The sequence below is a fragment of the Ptiloglossa arizonensis genome, chromosome 4 (assembly GCF_051014685.1).
Source record: "Ptiloglossa arizonensis isolate GNS036 chromosome 4, iyPtiAriz1_principal, whole genome shotgun sequence".
Taxonomy (NCBI): Eukaryota; Metazoa; Arthropoda; class Insecta; order Hymenoptera; family Colletidae; genus Ptiloglossa; species Ptiloglossa arizonensis.
In genome coordinates this window covers 13482095-13504046 of record NC_135051.1, presented here as the reverse complement: position 1 = coordinate 13504046, position 21952 = coordinate 13482095, and the positions used below count along the sequence as shown (strand labels likewise).

The following is a 21952-nucleotide window of genomic DNA, read 5'->3' as shown; positions in this document are numbered from 1 at the left end:
TTCTCGAACGATCGGGTTTCGTTTTCGCCGTATCCACGAAAAACCCGTGCTGTTCGAGCTATTGAGGTGTTCACGACGCAATCGACATTACCCCATCGGGTTTCCAGAAATATTTCACACGCATGCGGGGTATTTTATTTCGGTAATTCGGTAGTTAAATTTTATCTAAACAACCAAGCTCCGTCTTCTAACGGCCGGCTATTAAGCAAGACGCAATCACGGTGTAATCTACAAGAGAATCAACCGGTTGCGGTATCCAAGTGTACGGTAGCCAATCCAGGCGTCCGCGTCACGGGCTCCACCTCTCCGCTTCTCCTTTAAAATTGGACAAATTGCCTTTACGATGTACGGTCTATACGGGCGACACGTTATTAAACGATTCGAGCGAAACTTTAATTCGATGCGAAGAAAGATCGAAGGCATCCGTATGCGCTAGACGTACGGCTGGGTCAACCATTCCTCGAGAGAAAAAGAGAGAGAGAGACTTTCATCCGGCAGATGATCTAGGCAGGTTCCAAGACTGCTCGAAAAGCCGTAAAAGGAGGTCTAAGGAGAAGACACATCCAAGCACGTAGCTAAAATGGAAACGGGCCACGGTGGTGGTTGCGGATGCGGTGGGTAGGAGGGTTTATCGTCTGCTGGTAAGTGCTTGGCAAGTTCTCGCTTCTACCCCGTTCGCGCTCTCACCTGGGGGAGAACGATGTAGAGGGTGAGGGAGCCGTAAAATCACCGCGAAATACTTCAAATAATACCTATCTGGCGAGTATCACGGGACCTGGTCTAGGATCGGTCGCAGAAGAAGGTTCGTTCAACGTCGTCTCTTTCCCTTGGCGCGAAGTAACGCGTCGTTCGTGACAGAGGGATCCCTCGTTCCGCGAGATTTTCAATTCGAGTATTATGTCTCGCGCAACGCGCGTTTCTCAAATTAGACGGTGAACGGTGGTTGTACACATGTATGCCGAGCGATCGTGAAACCGTTGATACATTTTAAACAGGGAACGTTCGTTTTAATGTGCCAAACGAAACGCTCGTGTCTTCGCGATACACTCGAATTGCGATACATTCGCAAGACTGTTAACGATGCCAGCTTTCATCGAGAGAACTATACTGTCCGGTTCTTTTTTTTTTTTTTTATTTGCCCGACACTTCCGTACATCGATAGAGAGGATTGTTAACGGTATTACCATACGGAAAACACCGGTTCTCGGCTGGTGAAAAGCAGGTTCTTGTACTGCGCTTCACTTGTAGAGTTAAGCAAGCCTATTTCTATGCATTCTTAATGCGATAAATTTATAAATATGGCGGTAAGAATGTTGAAAGGTAGAGCCGCGCGTACGGCGATGGAAAAACTTTTAAATACCGAAAACTGATAAAATACTGCGCGACAAGGATTCTTATCCGGTTCGAAAGGTTCAATTGAGCCGAGAATGGAAATTATTTGGACGAGACACCGCCTTAAATTGTCTGCACTTTCCTCAACGGGCGATGAGTTCTATCAAAAATTGTACAACGATAGAATATTACGATCGTGGTTACTCGATAATTTTAGAGAATATAAATAAAGATAAAATTAAGATAGAATAAAGATATAATTAAGTAAAGTTGTATGCCTAGTCTTGTAGTACGAGCAATAGATATGTAGAAACCGCGATGAAGACTTGTAAATCGGAATTTCTGCGATCGAATCTCGGTTAAATAATCTTTTTTTTTTATTTTTTCTTCATTTAACCTCTGCAATTTTATCCCAACGAAATTGTACGCAATATTATCGTACACGCAGGATAAATACAAAAATGTTCGGTACCAGGAACACATAACAAAGGTTTGTGCATTACACTGACGTGTTTAAAATTTTGCATTGTCTATACAATCAGCTATGCATTGTAGACTATTTTCGAAGACCCCAATGTATAAATATTTTAAAGAAGCATAAACATCGTGCGTGTGATATTCAGTCCTGTTATTACGGATTGTATTCTCAATGAAGAGAAGATCGAACGTGGGATACGCAATATTTATGCTTTCTCAAAATGTTTACGCATTTGAGTTTTCAAAAGCAGTCCACGATGCTAGACGTATAAGGCTTAATTAATTTCAAGCCATTGGACGTAACACATATAAGATCTTTCGGTTATTATTCAAAGTGAATCGACGTTTTATAATATACAATGTATAATATACATGGACTATTGTAACAGCATTTAAATTAATTTCAACCAAATTTTGTTATATAAAATAGAATAAGAATGCAAAATAAAATAAAGGCATTTTCGACTTCCATTTGGATGTTTCACGTCAGATACTTTTAATATTCTTCGTGCCGACTATTAGTTTATTATCGTACAATGATTACAATTTTGCGTATGTTGACAAATGTGATATTTCAATTCCTAGAATCTTGTCGTAAATTAATTTTTCGTACAAGTTCGTATTGTATACGAAGAAAAACTTGAAAGTAAAGTTCAAACTATTGTCGTTGCTAATTGGTTTAACACATTCATTTTTACTGATTTTAATATCAATTAATATTCTATCTTCTTTTCCAAAAGTTACCCATTATTATCACTGCGATACGTTTATTGCTTTACAAAAGCTTCCAATTGAACCTTTTGGACTCTGAATTAATGTTACAATTTTACATAATTAAATCAGCAAATATACGTAAAAATTAAATGAAAAAGTAAAAAATCTTGGAAAATTGTCTATAAAATTCGAGACATTCACGTGTCTCGTGTTTTCTTGAACAGAAGCATTTAAAATAATATTGTTACCTACGCTCGAGTACATTCGAATGTAGTAGTTAAGAGGTTTATCGAACGGGCGATATCCAGTTGAATCGTAAAATACATCGAACACACCCGTACACCAGAAGACTATGAAAGTGTTAATAATTGAAAATCCATTCACGACGGTAATTGTAATCGACGAGTTCAAAAGCAAAGGGAATTCTTATAACTAATAATAGGTGTTCAAACGATAATTTCGCCGTAGGCATCATCGATTTTAACAACAACACATTCTGTAATTTATCGTCTCTACGATAATTAACTCTGTGATATGTCTACGTTTCTATATGTCGTTCTACGTGTCGTGAAACTGTGAACGTTTAATAATTTAAAAAGTCTTTCAAGACGCTAATTATGATCAGCGAGTGCAAGTTACTTGCAACGTTACTTTCGGTCAAAGTTTTATAAATACTCTATTTCCTTCTGTATACGATTATTATCGTTGTGAATATCACAAGGATGTATTACAATTTACGTAAGCTCACATACGTATCTTCAAAATTAGATGGAGAAAGGGCAAATTAATTTACGAGTACCATTAATTGATAATTCTTCATGAATATTGCAAAAAAACACACCGTTAATAACCGAGTAACTTTAAAAAGAAGTTTGAAACAAATTAGTACTATTTGTATAATCTCACATACGTATCTTCGAAGTTAGTTGTAGAAAGGGCAAATTAATTTACGAGTACCTTTAATTGTTTATTTTAAAAATTGTCCACGAATATTCTAAGCGAACACATCGTCAATAACCGAGTAACTTCAAAAAGAAGTTTAAAACGAGTCGAATTGACTCCATTGGTGGTTCCAGTGTTAATAATTTGAAAAGCTCTCTGGGACCCTAATCGTAATCGACGAGGACCAGCTCGAAAAAGTATTCTTTCTTCTATCGCTCGTGAATGTCGAAACGGTAATTTCGGTCGTCTCGGTGTTCTATGTTTCCGGCGAAACAAAGAAGTCCGAAACGAGCGATCAAGCAGGCGCTTGGAGTCCCTCCGGTTTATGTTTCCCTTGGCCGTCGTCGCGGCTCGCGTTCGATCGTTGGGCCATCAACGAGCGAAGCGAACAGAAATCGGGGCGATTCCTTGAACGCGGGTGGCCATTCTTTTCATTCGGTCATGGAACTCGATTATCGTCCATGAGGAGAGATCGGTAGGAGGCGGGGTTCTTTTCATTAACGAGACGCATATCCTGGGTGGACCCTGGTGGCTTAGCTCGGCAGAGGTAGGTGCTCGACAGACGTCGTATTTCATAGAAGCCTGGCTGTATTTTCGCGCGTATGACTTTAACTGTCGATGCGGACTTCGCTTGTATTTCTTCTCAAGTTTTACGGGCGCTAGGTCGACCGCTCCGAGCCGTAAACGTCAGTCCCCGCTAAAGCCCTGCACGCCTGCTTGTCAGGTTCCTTCTTTAACCTTCTTCTTCTTCTTCTTCTTCTTCGTTTGGCTCCGTTCTCCTCCTCCTCGTCCCGCTTCGCGAACGTCGCTTCGCTCGGCGCGAAGAATCGTCCGACGGTTTAGCCTCTAGCCACAGGGCTATGGAACAACTCGTTTCTGACTTGCGCGCGCTACGTGCGAGATGATGATTTCGTAACGAATCTGTGGCTACGTATTGTGCGATTCGACTCGCGATTCACCGATTTATTCGCCCGTTTACCGTGTCCGCGAATCGCTACGCGTTACGGGGAACGTCCCTAATAGCGACTGGATAGGAAGCTCTCGCCTCCGTTCGAGTCCTCCTCGGGTGTAAATTTCATACTATTTACTCGCGCAGAATTCCGATCTTTACTCGAACGCCCTCGAGCGTACGTTGTGGTCATCTTTGGTTACGTGATAAATAATTAAGATCCACGAACGAACACGGTACGTCAACTTGTGCGAGTACTTTTATTAAACCGCCATTTACTAGAAAGTAGTTCGAAGAAAGGAGAAGTATCGACAATTGTATCGTATTTACGATAACGATTACACGGTAATTGAGAACAACTTATTGGGAGAAAAGAGAGAAAGATAACTAAATAGCAACGTATAAAATTGTAATATAATATTCATTGTAGACTTATTTTCTCTCGTTGATCAATTAGGAAGATAGAATACCGAACACATTTACAACGAAACAGTAGTTTCGATTTATTTACTTTGTTCTACTTTTCGTTTTACATCAAATTTATAAATACTAATTTACAAGTCAACGTAATGAATTGTTCGTGTCCAAGAACAAAGACAAGCAGTATTCAATGACAATGTTCGGTCTATATTTTAGGCTTCATTTGATACAATATAAATTTATATACACTACAGGGTATATAAGATTTTCTTTAAGACAATGTGTGGTAGGAATTAATTAACTGTAACGGTAATTGCAATTGTGTCTACAATATTAATTTTCAACCTTATTCTCGCGTTAATCGATGAGGAACAATTAATGTAATTTTCATTACACTTCCTTATGGTTTTCCATTACGCGAGCTATTACAATTGCCACTAAGCGGCGCGTAAATTTTGTAACGGTATTTTCAAAATAAGAAGTTGGAATTTTTATTAACATTTTTAATTAACCGTTCTGTATGATATGTAAACACTTTCAATTCAGCAATCCATATTTCTGCATTTATTGATACATAAACGCTTTCATTGATACATATAAACCGTATTTAACATTACAAATGTGAAATATCCGAGTATTGAAAAGTAAAAAATGAAATATTTTCTTTCGAAGTCTTATTTAATACAAGCTACGAATATTTTTAAAAATCAGGCAAGTTTGATGTAACTTCTGACCAATTTACTTCAGTTAATTACAATTTAACTATATACTTTTACTCCGTATTGTTAAATATTTCTAAAGCTGGCATTATTATGAAATATTTTATATTCTTTTTATGTATATATCACAATTATAATTTTCAGTCACTTTTTGATGTAAGAGGATTCTCAAAGAAATCCAACTTAGAAACATGGAAAATAAAATCCATAAAATAGTTCCATAAAAATTATCGCATGATTATTTTCCAGGAAGTTACGGTAGTGCGAAGATTAATAGCAATCTCGCCCATATTTTTATTTCCATTCCGATTTATGAAACCGGTTATCTAAATCGTATCTTTTGAACGAGGTTTCAAAAATACTTATAACAAATTATTTTGTTCCCGGAAACATGTAGCCACGCAATAACAGGTGTCTTAAATCATTTCTAAAGAAATTAGTATCAAATAACACAAGAGGTATAATAAAAAATATCTTAAGTGGTACATATCGGAAACTCTTCCCCAAGTCCGTGTAAGACGTCAGTGAAAAATAGTTATGCAAAAATTTTTACGGAATCATTTTAAAGATTGAACCATCCTCTACTTTCATGTTTCTAAGTTGGACTTCCTTGTGAATCCTCTTGCACCGGGAAAGAATTGAAACAGCAAAGATCGTTTTCTCGTAAAAAGAATATCGAATTAACTTTTGTAACAATTGTGACATATAACACAAGAGATATAATAAAAAATATCGTAAGTGGTACACATCGGAAACTCTTCCCCAAGTCCGTGTAAAACGTCAGTGAGAAATAGTTATGCAAACATTTTTACGGAATTATTTTAAAGATTGAACCATCCTCTACTTTCATGTTTCTAAGTTGGACTTCCTTGTGAATCCTCTTGCACCGCAAACAGCGAAGATCGTTTTTTCGAAAAAAGAATATCAAATTCGTAACAATTGTGATATATAACACAAGAGATATAATAAAAAATATCCTAAGTGGTACATATTGGAAACTCTTCCCCAAGCCCGCGTAAAACATCAGTGGTTAACCAAACGTTAAAAAGAGACGGTTGGTCCTGTGCGCAGGTACTCCGTTTGGCAAAAGAGATTTCTAGAATCCTGATAATAGTCGCTTTCGAGAAATTGTGCTCCGATTGAGCCACGGATAGATCTACACCGTCGACGGTTTGAGTTCGACCGGAAGACGTCGGTACCCGCAACGTCTCGAGGCTTCATTAAGGATGCAATATGGCGTGGTTTTTGCCGCGCAAACGAAGGGAGCTGGCTACGTGCGAGAGAGTGGCCTCGCTTGCTTTCAAAAAAATTACGACGAGGTTTTATGGGGGTTTAATTGTAGCTCGCGACTGTGGTTAGAAAGTAGTAAAACTCCATTTGCCAGTAGAGCTGGGCCTGTTGCACTGCTTAACGCTCTCTGGTTCTTGGTTACGTACAGGGAAGACACGATGATGAAGAGAACGACGAAGAAGAACCGACGCCGGCTCACGCACTTCGCTGCTGTTAATTATTGCTTTGTCTTGGAAATTGCGGCTTCATTCTTAGAGAATAGGGCCGACGATCGCCGTCAAGGTCGCCTATACTTTCGTACAATACTTTTGTCTCTGTTAATTACTTTTGGCGGGATTGAGCCAAATTCTTCGAAAAATAGCTCGTGGAGAGAAACCAAGGGTCTTCGAGAGAAAGAATAGGAAAGTTTGTACAGATACAAATGGTTGCCAATTGTAAAACGTAGAGAGTGTATATGAAAAAGTAAATATATTACTGTAGAACAGAAATTGTACTTACAATGACAGGAAAATGGAATGGCTATAAAAATTAAATTGTTGCGCAATATTATTCTATTTTCGTACAAAAACTTGTTCATATCTGGAGATTTATGTTTTAATTATTATGAATGAACGAACAACTGCTGGATAGACTAATATACTTGTTTATTTGATATTTATTTTATAAACTCAATTATTACCTGCCAAAGAAAGCCTACAATTATGCGTTGAATTATAATAGTATTTACACGCTATTAATTACATTGCTTGTATTTTATTTCATACGTAAGGTAATATAGTAGATTTATAAATATTAAAGGTTTGTCGATGTTGAAAACACGAATAATATTTTTCTAGTCTAGGTATACAATTTTTGCTCGTTTCAAGTGAAAAATGTTTGTAACGTACATAGCTTTAAAAATATCGTTGAAGCTGTAATAAAATATAATTATGACAAGCATTAAACATTAATTTCAATTAAGTACAGAATACGTAAACGACAAAATTGGACATATTATTTGCAGATCTCGTTCATACAGTTTTTTGTTACACGCTATTTTGAGAAACGATGTCATAAACTATAAACTAATAAGCAAGTGAAAAGCAGTGAAAATTATGTAGGTGAGATTAGAAAGTAGTTCAATAAAATGCCTTCATGACAGGAAGTTACGAACAACCATTCTAATTTAGAAAATACGAATAGCTACATGAATTACTTTACAAATTTACTGTTGCATCGAAAATGTTCATTAATGTCGATTTCAACTGTCCATAAAAATGATGTGCAAAGTGATGTCTTAAATTATATAATAATCATGATATAAATTATAAAAAAATTGTAGTTTTTGAATCTTCTCAACGTTCTAAATCTTACAACTTCGAAGAAATGCAATTTTTCTATAAACATTTAATCTTCGTTGAAACTTTGTGCAGGAAAATTGAATACCTTAAGCCAGTGCTTTCCAAAGTGAATAGATTGATGGTGAAAATCTTTAATATAGAAAAATGTGTTAAACATTTCTTTTTCTATTGATATCTTAATCGGTAGAGTTTTACAACTTTATCGTAGAAATATATTTTTCTTGTATCATTTTAAACGTACCACTTATCTCGGACGTAGAAATTTTCTTTTCTTTTTTAAATGGTTGCCTTCTAAAAAGTTTGAAAACCTCTACTTCCACGAAATAAAGAGACGTATCCGTTAACCTACGAATCGAGACATAACTTTTCATACTTTTACGATTTGTGTAGACAAAAATACGCACCCGTATCTCGTAACATACGCAGAATGATTATACTCGTGAAATATGTGAGCTGTTTCGTCGATCGTAGTACTGCACAATTGCCATTTAACGTGTTTACAGGATATTTTTCAACATTTGTAGCTGTAAATCCGTAGCGACGCGAGTTTAAATTATAGCGAAGAATTTATGCCTCCAATAAAGTTATTCGTCGTTGAAACTAATGTTACCATCTAGTCAACGTTTACTGTCATGGACTGCTTGGATTTTTCAAATTGTCACCGAGCATCTTAACACAGTGTAGAAATGCGTTCCCTGAGAAGTTGTCGCTAGCCAAAAATTACTGTATAATATAGTGTCCCATAAGTCTCTTTCTTTTAATGTTTATTTTAATCGAGCAAATGGTTTTTATCCAATTGATCGTACATATCATCCACTGTGTATAAAAAATAATTTAAAAGAAAGCCTCTGACCCCATTAAATTGCTTACAAAGTTTTCGTATTAATACTACACCATAAATAGTGTGATACAAATTAAAAAATCGCGAAGACATTTGCATAATTATTTTGAACTATAATTTAATAACAGGAGCATTTATTGAACGAGACAAGTGGTATATTTAAAACGATACGAGAACAATTGTCAAACTCCAATTGTTAGTGTATTAATAGAACAAGATGTTTAAGTTATCCGTATTTGTTTACATTCAAACTTGTCTTTTAGAGTTCTATAGTGCTCTACTCTTTTAAAAGCTTGCATTCTCTTCATTGGAAAACACTGCTCTGGACCCTTGTTGTTGGCAGTAATTATTGTATTAGTTTGCACGTGTATGATCGCGTTTATGTACATATATATGAGTTTGCAAACCATAAAAATCAGTAAAATACGATATATATACACATACACTGTAGACGATATCGATAAATTAAAGCAAAAGATCAAATTTAAAGGAATATTGTTGAAAGTTTACGCTTCAGTATTATGACGAGCACAGCGATGCATATAGTGCGGGGGCGGTGGGTTAGTTTCAGTATTTTATCGGATTTTATCGATTGTAAAGTCATATACACGTAACTAAACGCGTTTGCATACATGGAAACAAAGATAATAACTGTTTAACGTGACAATCGTAATGTGTCAATGTAAATGTTCAAAATCGATTTTCTCGAAAACAAAACCATCTATGAACAAAGTTTATATCAAATTTTCGATTGTATTGCAAATTCAAGATCGATACAACATATTAATAGGGAACGAATATAAACATACAACAATATAGTATAATGTTTTATTAAATTTGTTCTACATATTACTTTGCTCGTTTACTTTAAAATTATTAAAAGAAATAAAAATATACAACTCCTTAATCGCAATTTCTATTGTATACTGTACATAAACAATGTCCTCCTAATAAGAAAGATTAAATTTTTATCAAAACAAATATGCGTGTATGACAAATTAAGCGTCAATGTAGGTCAGAGAAGGGCAAAATTCAAGCAAAAGATGATACAAAAGATCAACGTACAGCAATTAAGAAATATCTAATACAAAATTTTATTGCATAATTGAAATTGCAATTTTTACGGAAAGAATAACGAATGGAGAACTTGTTCATCTTTTGTTCACTGATCGAAACGTTTGTCTGGATGGAATTATTGGCCATTTCTGTTGTAAGTGTACGCGGGTGCCAGGAAATCGAACGAATCACGATCATTGATCGTTCTCGATCGACAATGTCCCCGTGATCTTTTTTCGATTTTAGGGACAATATTCCTCGTCCCGCGTGGCGTCTGAAACGTTTACGACCGGGACAAAAATGGGTCCGCGAGTTCCGGCGTGTTCTCGCGGGATCACGGTTCGTGAGTCGCGAGACGATTTCGACTTCGCCAGTGTCTGTCACATAAACTCTGTTAGTTTACTACGGCCGGAGTAAAACGAGCTAGAGTCTGGGGTGCGCCTCACTTACGACTTCGTGATGACGGTTGCCAGCGAGCGACTGGCCGAGGTGGAAACACGGGGGAAAGGAGAACAAGAAGATGAACAGAGGAACCGAAGCGCCGTAGAACGGGGTAGAGAAAGGAGAGAGAGAAGGGCGAAAAAATACCACGAGCTGTAAAGCGAACCACGTTTACGACCGTCGTTAAGTCCGCTCTGAGCGACCTGTCTCATTACATTGAAGCTGCTCACCGCAGCAGACAAAACTAACCCCATTGACGATGTGCCGAGCAGTTTGAGCGAATACCCCGATCGATCTCCCTGTTCATCGAACTCGTCCATTCCTTTGGAAATGGAAAGAAAATTTCGGAAGCGGGAAAACGTGTTTGTTAAACGAATTACCGTGGCTACTTTTACGAGGTGTAGCAATCTCCAGATAACTGAAACGACTTCTATCCGGATAACGGAAACGAAATTATTTCCACCACCATTTACATATTCAGCGCGAGATTATCGCGTACTAAATCTCTACCCGAGAGCCCGACTGATCCAAGTTCATTTTTCTCGAAGTTCAGTTATACATATTATTGCACTACCTTTTTCTTGGTTTATAGAAGCGATATAGACACATTTGTGGCGTATGTTAAATAACAACAGTTTGGAAAACACGGACAGCTTCGTGTTCAACGTTGTTATGGAGTCGAACACACCCAAGTTCATTTATCTGTACTTGAGTCACTTCAGTGTAACCTGGGAGACTATTTTCGTATATCTTTTTATATTATTTTTTAGCGTTTTATAATTATAAACCGAAAATATCAGTACAAAGCAAACTAGCCTAACTAATTTTGCCAAAAATTATTCTGTACAAATGTTCTGATAATATCCTGTGATTAGTATTAGTCTTTTTAAATTAAAAGTTCTATTTTTACTAAAACAATGTATCTAATGGCCCTGGCCTAAGTCTGGTACGAACACAAAGAGAAATACAATTCTATTGTACCGTTAATAATTCAAACACGGATAATTTCATGTTAAAATGCAACAGGTTTTGAAAAAATCAGAAAAAAAATAAACGCATTTAGGACAAAGTCACTAAACTGCAAAATTACTCATTGACGTCACGTTGCGTTCTGGATCGCTTTAAAAACTCTGAAAAATTGTTTTGGAAATTTTGTTGTTTCGCGATATTTACTTTTTAAAATTTAAAGTATGTCTGGAAAATTCGAAACATTGTTTCGTATATAATATTCAGAAATAAAGGAAACAAGGTGTGCCGATTCTATTGGGACACCCCGTATACTAGGTTATGGGGTACTTACTTACGAGATACTTCTGATGGCTTGTCAGCAGAGGTTATAAACAGAACTTTGTTAGTCTCGAATCTAAAATTAGTAGCCACCTCAACAATTTTTAAATTACCTTCGTTATCATAAGAGACGGAGATTATAATATCTTTCGTTTCAAATTTTTTGTTTTGTAACACTATATAGTAAATCATAACAAACGATATACTCGTATTGTAAAAACGCGAAAGATTAATTTTCGTAATAATTTTTACCTAATAAAGTAGTTACTCATCGCTTTTCCGAAAGATAGAGGTTGTTCTTTAAAAAGTTATAAAAACTACGCCGTGATTTCATAAAAGAAAAAACGAGATGGTAAATCTTATCGCAACTTGCATCGGTTTGATGTGAAAATTTATTCTCTAATTGGCCATTGTTCCATCTTTGAACATTTCTGCGAATAGAACGTGGATGATGGTCGGTCAATACTTTTCCAACGCTTTAACAAAACTTTTGCGAAACTGTTTACGATTTCGTCTAAACTCATAAACCTACTCTAGTCAAAGTCGTAAACAAAAATTCACGTTCTCTAGCAATGCGCGGCTTCTTGACACGACGTCTGCAGAAAATGCAAAAAAAAGTGTTTATTATGGACTGTTTACATCTCGAAAGCTTAACATAGAATTAGGACACAATTTAAAACCACCTTTACAATTTATGCTACCTCTTCTTTGGACCAAGTATCAAACTTTACAATACCGCATCGCTAGTATTATTCGAGGCTCGGTGGAAAAGTGCTACCGGCGCATTTTTTCCAAAGACTACATAGATATAGGAAACATGAAACGATCCATAAAATTCGTTTTTATCTAGTGGGGAAACTCGCTAAAATTTTGGAAGCACGTTGTGAACAGTATGAAAACGGGAACGCTTGAAAATCAATTTTTAGAACCCGCTCGGACCTACGTGAAATGTGACGAGAACATGGTAAAAATGGCACAAATGAGAATGTTTCGGAAATAAAAAGAAAAACATGTAGAAAAGAGTAGTTTGTTATACATTTTCAATCTTTTACGAGCACGTACCCGCAGTAAAGTGTTTTAATACTTCGAAGCGTACAGATTTCTACAAAAAGAAATCTTCTCACAACTTTTTTAAATTAAAATTTTTGTCGCGTGTACCGTTTTTTCTTTGAGTTCCCAATTTCATAAGCGATACAAAAAAAAAGCTAAATCCAGCAATATTTTTAAATCATCCTTCTGTTGGGAAACCTGCAGTAATGTATTTTAATATTTCGAAGGGTACAGATTTCTACAAAAAGAAATCTTCTCACAACTTTTTTAAATTAAAATTTTTGTCGCGTGTACCGTTTTTTCTTTGAGTCCCCAATTTCATACGCGATACAAAAAAAAAAGCTAAATCCAGCAATATTTTTAAATCATCCTTCTGTTGGGAAACCTGCAGTAATGTATTTTAATATTTCGAAGGGTACAGATTTCTACAAAAAGAAATCTTCTCACAACTTTTTTAAATTAAAATTTTTGTCGCGTGTACCGTTTTTTCTTTGAGTTCCCAATTTCATAAGCGATACAAAAAAAAAAGCTAAATCCAGCAATATTTTTAAATCATCCTTCTGTTGGGAAACCTGCAGTAATGTATTTTAATATTTCGAAGGGTACAGATTTCTACAAGAAGAAATCTTTCCACAATTTTTTTAAATTAAAATTTTTGTCGCGTGTATCGTTTCCTCTTTGAGTTCCCAATTTCATAAGCGATACAAAAAAAAAGCTAAATCCAGCAATATTTTTAAATCATACTTTCGTTTGGAAACCACTGATCATCCTTCCCTTGGGAAACCTGCAGTAATGTGTTTTAATATTTCGAAGGGTACAGATTTCTACAAAAAGAAATCTTCTCACAACTTTTTTAAATTAAAATTTTGTTCACGTGTATTGTTTCCTCTTTGAGTCCCCAATTTCATACGCGTTGCAAAAAAGAGAGCTGAATCCAGTAATATTTTCAAATAATCCTTACGTTGGAAAACCAGTAAAGAATGCAGAGGGCAGATTAAACAGTTTCTCGAAACAAACGAGAAAGAGACGAAGACATGCGTCGAATGTTACAATCGGCAGGAACGTGTATACTTAAAAAGAATTGCCTTTGCCCCCTCTGCAGCTCCGCCGCATGGTACTCACAGTTTCGCTTTTCCTTCGTTCACGATGTCTCGTACTTACTTCTTTCCTCGTGGAGAGAAAATGCTAACGTAGCAACATCCTTTATGGCCGAAGATTTATTGACTCTTTTCTCTCCTTAAACAGAACGTCAGTGATGTCTATAAACGAGACGAGATTGACCTATCGTATCACCGGATGGAATCTTTCGGCAGAGTAGTACTGTTAAAGATTTAAACTTGGCAATGGTCCAACGATGCTCTTGTCCGGTACACATGATTCACCATTTCTACGGTGGACACGACGGGGACGTTATCTTCCGTGACGGGGTATTCTGGTCTAGACTGATCGCGGTGATTTTCGCAAGATTGAAAACAACAATTAGAATGTACAATTTCTAATTACTTGCAATGTTCTACAAGAACGTGTCATATTTTAAAACAGCGCAGTACCCTGGTCCAAATGGCGGTATTTTTCAGAAGGGAAGCAGAGGATTCTAATTACTCGAATCAACGATTAAAATTCTCGTTTAATTGTATTTTTGTTTAACTGTGGTGGAAAATATTCCCGTTGAATAAATGTACGTTTTTCTTAGATGTAAATGTGTATACCCTCTCGATTGTTGACGGAGTATCGAGTCTATGGGAGAAAGTCACAAAGGGCAACAAAAAGGGCAACTGCGTTCCGTTTACAACGCAGGACGCACACGTTTTTCGAAATTTCTTTCCAACTTTTCTCGATACCGATCAACTCACTTTCGTATCGGCCGCTGGATACATATAAACTAACTTTTTCGCCTTATATTCTTTCCCTGTGACATTTTCATGGGTTTTTCAGTTCATCGAAATCAGCCCGATGGAATTTCACGCGATTCATCCGTGAAAATATGTTTCTACGTAACGTTTATCATTTTCGAAATAATTATTGTAACAAATCTAGACAAGCATTGTTCATTTTGGATTAATGTATCAATTTCAATGTTTAATGCGAACGAAACTTTGAAATATTATTTTGATTTTGGTTCGATGATATATCTATAACTTCTACTTTTAGAAAGTACATTTTTTAAACGCTAAATTCCGTCGAGCAGAAGGAAATCGTTCGAATATTTCAAACATTAATGTCGTAAAATATTTTTGGAAACCTTTTTGGAAAGTTGCGTGTCATAATAATTCCCTTCTTCGTTAATATGGTGTATAGAAATCTCGTTCAGCCAACGATAACATAAATCTCGAATTCCGGGAAAAATGATACTTCGAATGTCAACGTAACTCTATTAATATTTAGTTTATGAGTTACGTCGAATTCGATCAATTTTATCACCGTAAAGTTGACACGCCTTAAAGAAATGCAAATTTATTTGCCAGTTTAACAAAAATTAGAGTCTACTTCTTTTTACTTGAAAGTCTCTAAAAGAAACAAAGTGAAATTGAGGTATTACATGTTTTGTAAAGTTAGGAGAAAATAAAGTGCAGCGACAGCTGTGCAAAACGTGCGTGAAATGTAGGGGTGACAATTTTTCTTCACAGGCGTCTAATAAACTGTTACGTCAAGAAATGTCGCTCGCGCAGAAAATGTGGCAACACCGATGATACTTATTACTCTACGACCCTCAATTTACCTAATACAGAAAACCAATACGGTTTTCATTCTTTGATCAAGGAACGTAGTGTATCCTATAAGTTCAACAATGGAAAACGTAATAATGTAGATTTAAGGAAATTATACAAAAATGCTGTGCAAGATTATTAAAAAAATAACTATGTTTATATATTTTTTATTAGACACGTACGTATTAAAAGTTATTCGTTCATATTTTATCATGCTTACCTATAATATTTTTATCGCATTATTACGGTCAAGTTCAATTGATTAATTTCACCAACTATTCTATTGTAAGTAATTTAATTTAAATTGATATTTAATTAGTACGTTTCACTCTTAACAAATTACTGGTAACTTACATCTTTAAAGGTACACATACATCTCCTTCTAATTCTAGTTTAAATTTTATAATTAAAAATAAAAATAATAGTTTCAGTATTGGATAAAATACAAAACAATTGCATACAAAACAAATTAATAGAAGAATAATAATATATTTGTAATAACATTTTTAAGTTATATAGACCGTGTCGAAATATTACATGCAACACACATTTCAAATATACTTTACAAAATCAAATTAATTTACATGCAATACATATTTAAAATATACTTTACAAAATGAAATCAATTCAAATTTATCTTAACGATAAAAAATACCAAAGAAAAATGAAGAATATCGCTTTCCGCTTACGAAGGTTTAAAACTTTCTCTATTAGTATAACAAGTCTCGATCTTAAACAACGTTCATACTCCCTGTACACGACCTACTATATTTTGATCGAAAATGATTGATTTTAATTTTGTTCTAGACAACGCTCGGCAACGACGTGAATTGGAAAGAACAGGAATCCCTGGTGTCTCAATTTCCTTACGAAAACAATGATTGGATAAAATGTTGTATTTCCTTTTAACGAAAAAGGAAAGTTGATTTTTCGCTTCGAGAGTCGAATCAACATTGCCAACGGAAGGCAAGGGTAAATCAAAGCTGGCCAGCGCGTACGACGGAAATAATTTCGAGCGAAAATACTTTACGTGGGTTCTAGTCTTGCGTCTTCGTCGCAAGTTCTCGCAAACTTGCGGATGGAAAGCGTCAAGTAAGCGAGCTAGACCTAATAGCGGGTTAGCATAGGGATAATAAAGCAGTGTTGGTGTAATATCGCAGTAATTGACTTCCAGTTACTACCCTCGCATAAATGGTCCCGCTAATAATGGCAAAATGAACTTTCGAGTACGCTCGCATTCAAATAACTGGATTATTAGGGACTATTACAGCTACTGTGACATAACACTCTGTTACTGCTCGTGTGTAAACTAAGTTTAGTATGTTCGAATCGAAGTGGGTCACCGACGGGTCACGATACAGTGATACTACAAGAACTCTCAATAGTTCGTAAAATTTTGTCCTAGTAGACCTCCTTAACCGGGGACATTAAACATTTACGCTAGAATGACGTTACTTCGTACGTGGTTATTGTGTATGTTTCGACTAAAAACAACATAGGTATCATTGTATCATTTCGCATGCATTTTGCTTTTTAACCATCAAAAGACTAAACTACGAACCGTTGTGTTCAAGATAAAAATACTCGCTCATGATGAATATTATTGTGTAGTATTGCGAATATTGTTACAATATTAACTGCCTAGGGACAATATGGAGGAGTGGTGTAACATATTGAAATAATCGGAGAAAATGTTTATTATAGAAGCTTTGTAAATATATTGAGTCGTGTGTAAGCAGTGTTGTGCAATATACCAAGAATATATCGTATATGTACAGAGAAATTTAATAAACTTCGTCTACGTAATCAACAATTCGTTCAGAAAAGATTTTATATATACTATAGGTTTATTTTGTATCAAATGAAGACTAATAAACTTTCATTATTGGAAACCATTTACCCGTGTTCTTCGAGCCAACACGAACGATATAGACGAAGGCCCTGTGCCAACAAATGGACGATTGACAATTTGAACAAGACCTGTAAATTTAATGCAAGGTCAAAGGTAGAAACGTATTTACTTAATGAAGTAAAATTATTGAAGTTGAAATTATTGTTCCACTCTGAGTATTTTCAATATTTTATTATCGATATAATTGAACAACGAAACGAACCAGACCTATAGTGTAATATGTATATGACATTTCTTATTCAGAATAACCTACTGATTACGTAGATGAAGTTTCTTTTTAATATCTCATAAGACAATTGGAAAATTGGAAATATTGTTTCAGTAATACTGAGCCATTAATGTGAACCACGAATTGTCAATATTATTGACACAATATTATTGGTTATGAGTGGGTACATTAAAAGTGACTCCTAGACCTTATCTACATTATGTATATTATCTTTAGAAAACAACCATTACATGAAATAAAAGTTTTACAATTAATGACAATTTCGTATATGAGAACTAATATCGACGAAACTTGCCTGAACTGAACTATGGTTCATTGTCAGAATGAAGGTCTACATACCGGGCTTTCTTCTTTCCTGATACTCAATGCGTGGAAGGTCTCAACCAACACCTATTGCGCATTTCCGATACACATATGCACAAAGCATACCCAGCACATTTTAAAACAATCTTTCTTAACTGAAATTTTTTACCGAGAATCGAGTGTTTACAAAATACAATATCACAAAAGTATACGTAAAATATCACAGGTATATTAGAACGTGTAGTTCAGTTACTTTTAACACTGTGAGTATTAATATTTTGTTGGTCTTTCGTTACTAATATGAACAGTTCTGTAACAGTGTACACTTTTACGTTAATTTTTTATAGTACATTGATATATACATTTGTGCGATTGACTGTAGGTTGATTTTGAATACTTTCTTCTTTATAAGTTTAAGATATCCTATATTAAACTCTAAGAAACTGATGAAACTTTAGTTTTAAGCTTTTAAAAGTCTTATCTGTAATTTTTCAGTTCAACTTCTATTCAAAAGTATAGCAAATTTTTTTATTCTTGATAACTGGTGTGGTTCGATCAAATAATATTCTAACTTTTTCTAATTTAAAACTTAATATTTGCAAAGTTATTTTTGTAAATTTGTCGGATGTAATGAAAAAGCGAAATTTACACCCAAATCGTCTGATATTTTCAAAGATTTTCATCAAGAATTTTTCATCACATCAGACTGTACAGAGGATGTTCCAATCATCATCGGTCGATTTACTTTTTTTCCTGAATCGTTAGCGTTAAAGCTTGCAATTTTTCGTAATACGCTTGAATAATTTGCACGCGATTTTTCATCGTGTATTCTTCCATGATTAATTTCCCACCTATCTGGGAAATCAAGGTTAATCAAATCAGGTTAAACGATTTAGCGTTTTAAAAATAGCACGAAATTCAAATCGACCGGTGATGATTGGGACATCCTATACGTACAACTTTTTTACATTTTTTCTTTAATGCACCAAGAAGAGAAGTAAATCGTAGAAAAACGGTAATAGAAAAATGTATATATTTTTGTAACAATAACATTTATCTTTCGTAAAACAATTAAAAAAAGTTTGAAGTGGACACTAGCGAATATAATTTATCATTATTATTATTATTTTCTTTTAAAGAATTCTGTATCTTCGGAGAAGGGTGTAAATGTGATATTATGAGACACAACGTGTAAGAAAAACAAATAATTAAATGAAAGTACCTAAATAAAATTACACGCGCATCTGGTACATAGAATAGGTACTGGAGTAATTGTCGACCGGCTGAGGTAGTTGATTTCGTTTTCCCGTGGACACGATTCCTCGGCAATGTTCGAGGAAGAAGGTAAACGACTAAAAACCCGAATAAAGCTAGAACGAAGGATGGCTAAGCGACTCATAAATTCGATTTTTTATGGTGTTGTCATCGTTAAAGCCGAGACCGTACTTTAAGCTCCTGCGTATACCAGCCCCATCACTAGCGGCCGCTTTGATGAAGTTAGTAGCGAAAATCGTTGTGGTTCGAAATACTTTACTACAGAGAGACGACGACAGACATACATACCTCTGTTTGTTCTGTTTTGTTTCGTGATCGAACTTGTCCGCCAGATCTCTGAATCTTCGCGATCCAACGTGATTCGCCAGGTTTTCGATTTACGAGATAATATTTTATTAAATGTTTCGGATTAGTAGAAGTTCAGTTGGAAATTTTGTCCAATTTAAATGTCCCAGGTTTAGATACATTTTACGCCTTTTGTAGAAACTAAGCCATTTTAGCTCAAAACCAAACGAAAATTATTCTTCGCTCGTATTGTACAGTAGCGCCCCAACTATGATTCAGGAATCTTCAGATAGGTGGTAACAACGAACGTAATTAAACATGAAAACAAAAGTATCGATCTTGTTTTGTAAATAGCAACGAAAGACTTATGGTAATTCTTGAGTCGATTTGGCATAGGTGTATATCAATTTAACACAGAGGAGGCGTTATGAAGAAATTATTGTATTTGAAGCTTTTATTTAAATATCAAAGAATTAAGTTACCTTTCAATTTTATAATTTACCATGCTTTACAGCGTGATGGAAAAGGTTGATAAATGTATTTATAACAATCATCGTAAATCGAATATACACATTTCAAACTATTGTTTTAACACTCCATTCTTTGCGTCTAACGTTACGTTCTACATACATATTTCTTTCGAATCATCGTGTAGATCGTTAAATTTTATATCTACCTTGAATCAATATCAGTAACAAATATTCAATCCGAGATCAAAATATGGAATAAATTTGTGAAAAATATTCGTCGAAGAATAACGAAAATCGTTATGAGAAATAAACCGAAGTTGAAAATATAAAAAACATAAAAACGAAAGAACGACGAAAACTAAGAGAAAGAAACGGAAGAAGGAAATAGCAGGAAATTGAGAAACAGTTCGCTGGTCTAAGCGATACGGTCTAGCTAGCTCTTGAAAGGAAGGGCATTTTATAGGTTAGAATCTGTTTTATGTGCACCGGATTTGCGATTACGACCCCAACTTCGAACGATCCAGACAAAAGAAGAGCTCTGAGAAGGAGAGAGAGATATCTTTATGTCTTAAAACGAAAACTAATCCTTCTTCCGTTTTCTACTCGAGACTCGCATTTGCTTCGTTCTTCGACTGTCTCCAATTCACAGTAGGACGTTAATTATTCGAACGACCGATTATCGGAACACAAAACGCAATATACGTGGTATATTGGTGCTTGTTCGATCTGAATTGTCTCACGAGTCATTTACTTTAACCAAAAGTTTATAATACAAGTAAGATGTTTTAACCGATACGCTTCGAAACTCTTATAGGGGGAGGGGGGTCCAGAGCATGAATCGATTCGTGAGAGTTTTTATACCATGGCTCCTATTTGTATCTGAAAGAACCAAATATACTGAAAAGATAGATTTTAAGGTATAAACATTTTTTTTTATCACAAGTACGCCAAACAGAGCAAGTGAAAAATGATTTTTATGACTTGGGGGAGAAATGGGAGACATTTTACTCGAATAAAATCAACGTACAGAGAATTCTTCACTTGGACAGTTCAATTTTTATATGTTCAATATGAATACTTTATTCTATGATTCAAATTCTAATCTTTATTCAATCAATAGTAGAGAAACGTTACTTATCTATTCGTTATTTGAAATGTTTATCTACATAAAAATTGTATCGATAAACGACGAAAGAAACGAAAGGTATCTATCTACCATGTGAGATTAAAGCAAGGCTGCACAAGTGACGGCCCGGTAGCCATGTTTGGCTATTGTGTTTATTCCAGTTCCTTCATTTGTAGTTCATTGTAGACATTTTTTGTCTCTTGGAAGACACTCCAAAAGATCCTCCATGAATGTTTCATTTCCAAGAGCCGAAAATGGACACTTGTTAACACCCTCTTTCATTCGTAGAAACGAACTATCAAGTATAATACATAACGTTTAACCCAACGTGTAATGCTTTACGATTCGAACAAGAGTATAAAAGCCATGAAAGCCGTTAAAGTAACAAACGAAGTTTACATAAATATATGGAACGTTACCGATCGCACTGGTACTGACTCTCACGCGTGATTCACCCATAGCGATTTCAAATGTCGATAACTTATCAATTCACACACCCACCAATATCCTGAAGTAGCTGTTTTTTATAATGTAGTAAATCACTTTCCAGAATTTTAGTATCTATGCAGTAGTTGTATTGTTCGTACCGAAGTCTTTATCAATAGCTTGATCGTTTCAGATCCAGCTACGTTGTTCGCGTAACTTACTTCGCAAATAAAATTACTAACTATAATTGAAAAGTACAAACGTTAGAAGGTATTCTTGAGAGATTTAGGTAGGGCTCTAGTGAACCCACAAATTGATGTCCCAGCCAAAGAAAATTAACCTCTGATCTCTTACGTATAC

The 21952-nt window shown here is 35.3% G+C and overlaps 1 protein-coding gene across 8 annotated transcripts in view; it reads right to left on the bottom strand.

The window, feature by feature from the left end:
• Dsx (transcription factor doublesex) overlaps positions 1 to 21952 on the bottom strand; it is a 231709-nt gene that overhangs the window by 38792 nt on the left and 170965 nt on the right. Inside the window, exons 7-8 of one of the 8 annotated variants that reach the window (XM_076309403.1) lie at positions 21257 to 21461; positions 19081 to 20919 (exon numbers count right to left, since the gene is read on the bottom strand). The exons of 5 other annotated variants lie outside the window; for them this stretch is intronic. The gene's annotated coding sequence lies outside the window, so the exon portion shown is untranslated. Of the gene's footprint in view, positions 1 to 19080; positions 20920 to 20954; positions 21462 to 21952 lie in introns of those variants that run through there. 2 more of the 8 variants (XM_076309404.1, XM_076309402.1) reach the window with 2 other exon arrangements.